This window comes from Triticum urartu, chromosome 2A (assembly GCF_056163025.1).
Source record: "Triticum urartu cultivar PI428250 chromosome 2A, HENAU_Tu73, whole genome shotgun sequence".
Lineage (NCBI taxonomy): Eukaryota > Viridiplantae > Streptophyta > Magnoliopsida > Poales > Poaceae > Triticum > Triticum urartu.
This window is the reverse complement of record NC_141874.1, coordinates 55793687-55799835: the sequence shown is the minus strand read 5'-3', so window position 1 is coordinate 55799835 and position 6149 is coordinate 55793687. Positions and strand designations below refer to the sequence as shown.

At 48.3% G+C, this 6149-nt stretch overlaps 1 pseudogene; it reads left to right on the top strand.

Moving 5' to 3' along the window:
• The first annotated feature begins 2971 nt into the window (after positions 1 to 2971).
• The window catches only part of LOC125532843 (ACT domain-containing protein ACR2-like), a 59763-nt pseudogene continuing 56585 nt past the window's right edge, over positions 2972 to 6149 (top strand).

Sequence of the window (6149 nt, the reverse complement as noted above, 5' to 3'; positions counted from 1 at the left end):
GACAACTTGCTTGAGTGGTCACAGTACTGGTACTCCCTACAGTGCTATGCCCTAACTTGCTCGAGTAGAGTAGTAGAGTAGGACTCTGCTCTACTACTAGCACCGGAGGAGTTGTATATTCTAATCTAAAATAGTTACAAACTTCAATGCCCGAGCGTGGAACGACTATGAACCGTGCTCAAAGACCGTGTCGACATGTTGTTTGGACATGGGCGATAACCGCAATGCCAACGGTGTTGCTCCTGTTGCACCGTATGTGTTTATGTCCTTCCACTAGTGCAGAACCGGGCAATAGCACCGGTTCGTAAGGCCCTTTAGTGCCAGTTTGGTAACCGGTGCTAAAGTGTAGGCACTAAAGCCCTCCCCCCCTTTAGTACCGGTTCAGCACGAACTGGTGCTAAAGGGCAACCATGTGGCACGAGCCAGCTTCAGGGGCAGGGAGCCCTTTAGTACCGGTTGGTGTCACCAACCGGTATTAAATGGTTGGGGGGCTTTGGGTTTATGATTTCTTTTTCATTTAATTTTGTGTTTTCCATTTAATTATTTTTCGGTTGCTGGTATTTTACGATACTACATATTGTACACGTTATGCATATATATAAATAGAATTTCTAGTAGAACCGATCATAATATATATATATATACATCTGTGTATATATGTGCGAATTAATTAATGGTGGTTGTGAGACATTCGATGTGTATATATATATATATATAATTTATCCTAATTGGTGCCTTCGGAGCCAGTGGCATTAGCCTAGCTAATTGGTCCCTTCGGAGCACGACAACAATTGGAAGTGGTTCATGGGGGCGGTATGTAAGCAAAAACATGTAGCTAGATAGTAGGGAAAAACAGAATTTGTAGTACAAGACAGTGTGACTCACTGGAAGTTGTAAGGAAGTAGTATATCTTCATTGTATTTGAGTTCCTTGAAGAAGTGTAGCCGGGACCCGAGGCCGGGTTCCTCACCAAGCGACGGGGACAGGGCGGCGGCGACGGGGACGGGCCGGGCGGGGACGACGTACGGGAGGACAGGCCGGGCGGGGACGACGGGAGGACGGGGCGGGGCATGGCGACGGGGTGCGGCATGGCGACGGGGACAACGGCGACGGCGACAAACGGTGACGGGGGCGGCCACGAGGGGCGGCGGCGATGGGGCAGAGGAGAAAGAAGCAGGGAGAGATGAGAAACTGACAATTATTTTGAAGTGTTTTCTTATATAGAACAACCTTTAGTACCGGTTGGTGCCACCAACCGGTACTAAAGGTCTGTTTTGGCCAGGCCAAGCGGCGGGAACGGCACCCCTTTAGTACCGGGTGGTGGCTCCAACCGGTACTAAAGACCCCCCCCTTTAGTACCGGTTGGAGCCACGACCCGGTACTAAAGGGTGTGCGCTGCCAGGCGAGGGGCGCAAAAGTTTAGTCCCACCTCGCTAGCCGAGGGGCACCCGCACCTGCTTATAAGCCCCGCCGTCGCTGCTGTCTCGAGCTCCTCTCTTAAGCAGGCCTTTTGGGCCTACCTCTTCTGCGATGCCCTGTTGGGCCTACTGGGCTAGCGGGCCTGCATCCTGGCCCAACTAGAATTTGGGTTTCTAGTCGTATGCAGGCCGCTGTGGCCCAGTACAGCACCGAAAACAACAAACTAATACAATACATAAAGTTCATACATAAAGATCATACAACACTTAAATGCAACAAGCAAATAACTCTCTAGCTAAAGAATTTAAATGCAACAACAAATGCGATCAAGATCGCAACTAAGGTAACAATTGATCCAACAACATAATGATACCAAGCCTCACTATGAATGGCATATTTTCTAATCTTTCTAATCTTCAAGCGCATTTTCTCCATCTTAATCTTGTGATCATCGACGACATCGGCAACATGCAACTCCAATTCCATCTTCTCCCCCTCAATTCTTTTCAATTTTTCCTTCAAATCCTCGTTTTCTCTTTCAACTAAATTTAACCTCTCGACAATAGGGTCGGTTGGAATTTCCGGTTCAACTACCTCCTACATACAAATATCTATGTCAACTTGATGGGCATAATTTGTCATAAACACGAAATGCAATGAATAGTTTTAAAAAAGAATATACCACATCCTAATCATAACCCAGACGAGGGCCGACGGGGACGGATATCAAAACCATGGCACTATGTATAACAAACAGTGTATGGTAAGATAATTATACGAGTAACTATATATCCAAATCACACAAACATCAATTTTTTATAAAAAAAAAACTTCATCAAAAAGAGGCTCACCACAAGGTGGTGCCGGCGACGGGACGTTGCGAGCGATCGACGGTGGTTACGATGGAGATTTAGAAGGTACTAAGTAAACCACACCTACATATTCAAACTAAGTGTTATTTTTGACCTCAAATTGCATATAAATCAAATACTAGCACATATATATAATTCCTCCCAAATTACTAAACTCAAAAATCAATCACTATATAAAGCATTGCACGAGCTAATCTAGCAATGAGAGATGAAAGGACAAAGTTGCTAACCTTTGTGATCATTTGAATGGATGGGGGCCTTGAAATCTTGACAAATTTTGGGCAAAATGTGTGATGAGCTTGAGAGCGGCCGGCTAGCCGTTGGAACTGGCACTAATGCACACATTAGTGCCGGCTCAAATTCAAACCGGCACTAATGTGCTTCACGTTTGACCCTTTTTCTACTAGTGTTCCTGTTCGAAATCGTGGTAGAATTCATGTTTCTACTTTGTATCCTACTACTATGCTAGTCCAAATGAATAGTTTCATCTCTGTTATAGCCGTCATGATTTATTTTGTGCTTATTTGGATTAAATCTCGTTGTAACTTGCTCATATATTCAACTGGTGCAACGTCCCCTACAGCCACTCCCATTTCATGGACGGCCTGGTCGATGCCTCCAGGGAGCGCTTCGTCCACTGCTATGAGTGCCCGATGCCGTTTTGTGGCTCGCCGGCGGACATGGTGCATCACCTCACGGATGTGTGCAGCGGTCACTGCTGTCCCTTGGCAGAGAACATCAAGTATGAGACGTGCTACCTGTTCACCATGCCGGAGTCGCTGGAGGATCACCGCCGCCTGCTAGTCTCCGATGAGGACGGCAGCGTCTTCCTCTTGATCATGGGCACCAGCGAGGCCCGCGCAGGCCGCCGCCCCGTCTCTGTAATGTGCATCAGGGGCGACACCGCTGACGTTGACACTGACACGAGGCTGATGTACGGGTGCTCATGGCACGACAGTAAAGCCGTCATATCACAAAACCCAGCCACTCCCAATAATAAATGTCCTGGTAAAATAAACGGACAAGCAACCATCACATCCCTCCGTCTTTTTTGCATTTCATCTCTCTGCATTTACTTTCTCCGGTTCATCTCGCACACTCGATCCCTAGCTACTACTCCTAGGGCCAGTTCTTTTGGCAGCTTACCCAGCTTTTCCAACAAGACTAGTCACAGTGGAGTGTACTACTCATTTATTTGGGCTTCTAAACAACTACTCCGTCCTGGTCTATTCCCCATCATTGTAATTTGTGCAAAATTTTGACCAAAGATTTAACTGGTTTATTCCGCACCATTGTAATCCCTCCGTCTAGGTGTGTAAGTCATCTTACGAAAACCAAATAATCCCAAAACACTTAGGCGCGGTGCATTAACTTCCACCTCGTTTCTTGTGTCTTGACATATCAACCAATAAGAGATAAAGAGTGTGCATGCTTTTAATGACATGAGATATCAAACATGACATGCAGTGGTTAGTTCATTGCATGCAATACTATTAATTAGCAAATAAACATTAATGTTTCTTGTTTTCTCCTCCTCCTTGGTCACGGTGGATATCCTAAGATGACTTACTCATCTAGACGGATGGAGTAGTGCATGTGACATGCACTAACATTTCATTAGTTAAATTTATGATCAAAATTTGACACAGATTACAATGGGGACCAATAAACCAGGACAGAGGTAGTAGTTATGGGATTACTAATCTAGAATCCTAAAAGAACTGGCCCCTGGTACTCGTACTAGTAGTAGTACTCAAGTTGGAATTCCAATTACACGACACTACTTGTTAGGCAAAAAATTCGATACAGGGTGTAGGAAGCGGTTTGGGAATTTGCATGCCTTTCCAACCAGTGAGATACTCCGTACAAAGTACGACGGAGAAATAACCACAGAGAAGGAAGCTAAAAGTAAACAATCAAACGAGCATTTTTGCATTTGTTTTGCATTGAATCGTTTCACAAGCTTGACTAGTGCTGTTTTTCTACTATTACAAAGACCGCATCGTAATGTTAAAACATGCATTTGCACGTACTCCCTCCGTCCGGGTTTATTAGGCCTAAAGACAACTTCTCTTAGACCAAGACACATAGTAATTTACTCACATTAATTCTTCCATTCCACTCCCAAATGACTCTCTCACATGCATGCAGCCAATGAAAAAGCACACATGAAGTGTATTAACTTTTCAGCCATGGCACCAACAACAATAGCTTTCAGTACAACCAATGACATGGTTGCATGCATGCACCTTTCCAACGCGGGGCCTTATAAAACGGGACATGCTTGTGATGCTGAGAGGCCGTAGTACTCCCTTCGTCTAGGTGTATAAGTCTCCCCTCCTTCTTGGTCATGGTGCACAACCAAAGATGACTTATTGACCTGGACGGAGGGAGTAGCATAGTCTGCAAGCATATATCGAGAGAGACGTGTAGTGCGATAGTATATAGTAAAGTTTGTGCTATATGCACGTACTTGAAAAATGCGTACGAATACACAAGGTTTCCAAACTTTCCCTTTTACATACTTAATTAAGGATGCTAAAAATTCCTGAACATTCGGGATTTATCATTTGCGTCCCAAAACTGATGAGATCGCCTTACGAAACAAAAAATTATACTCCTCCTAAAAGCCACGGCGCTCGTAGGAGCGCTTGCGGCGCGCCACGAGTGCCCTAGTGCGCGGCCGTTTCCCAGCGCACCGACACAACGCCTCTTCCTCAGCCTCGCAACTCGCGAGGTGCTGATTGGCGGCTTGCCGGCGGGTGAGCGCGATCTCACCGGTGCGGTGATCCGGCGCCAACAGGTACTCCTCCTCGCTGGAAGCGTGCACCCGGTCCACGTGCCGCCAAGCGTAGATGAGGCGCTTGGGCCCCACTGCACTCAGGGCATCGGCACAGGTGTCCTCCGCCACCCTCACAGCCCTCGCACGAGCCTTCTGCCAAAGAGCCAATTGCCTGACTCTGTCGGACGCGACATAGGCCTCCCAGGCAGCTTGTTCTGCGGTGCGCTTCTCTTCCTCGGCCTTCTTCTCCGCCTCTATTTTGGCGCGCTCTGCTGGAGGCAAAGCCTCCCACAAGGCGACATCCATTTCTTTCCAAAGCTCCTCAAGGCTGGGGGGCTCGGCGGGCGGCGCGGCGTTCTCCTCGTAGCGGGGAGCCGACGCGTCCTCCGGCGCGCGTCCTGGCGAGATTGGGAACGCCGACGCGTCCACCTCGACGCGTCGCGGTGAGGAGCGAAACACCGACGCGTCCTCCTCGACTAGTGGCAACGAGGAACGGAACGGCGATGCATCACGTTAAGGCGAGGAGCGGAACACCGACGCATCCTCCTCGACTAGTGGCCGCGAGGAACAGAACGCCGACGCGTCGCGTAGCGGCGAGGAGCGGAACATCGATGCTTCCTCCTCGACTAGTGGCGGCGAGGAACGGAACGGCGACGCGTGACCGTCCATGCGGTGCAGCGAGGGGATCCTAGGGCTTGGGAGGGGCGATGCCATGGTGGTCGACGTGAGAGGGAGGGGGAGGAGATAGCGATGTCGTGGGAGGCACAGTATTTATAGTGAGCAATGGCACACCTACGTAAGATATGGACTGAGCTGCACTAACTTAACTGCAGGTCTAGTTGCGTCACTGACATGTGGGCCAGACCCCTGTTGGGACCATATGTCAGTGACCCAATGCACCTGCAGTTAAGTAATAGCTACGTGGGCATATTTGTTGGAGTAAATTACGGGGGAGCGAAGGGGTGGAAATATTGCTGGTCACAACGGATTGGATGAGCGTGGGGGGAGGAGAGTCATGCATGCAGATTTTTTACACGGGCTTGCTGCAGGTATGGGGAACGGTGCATAATAAGTCA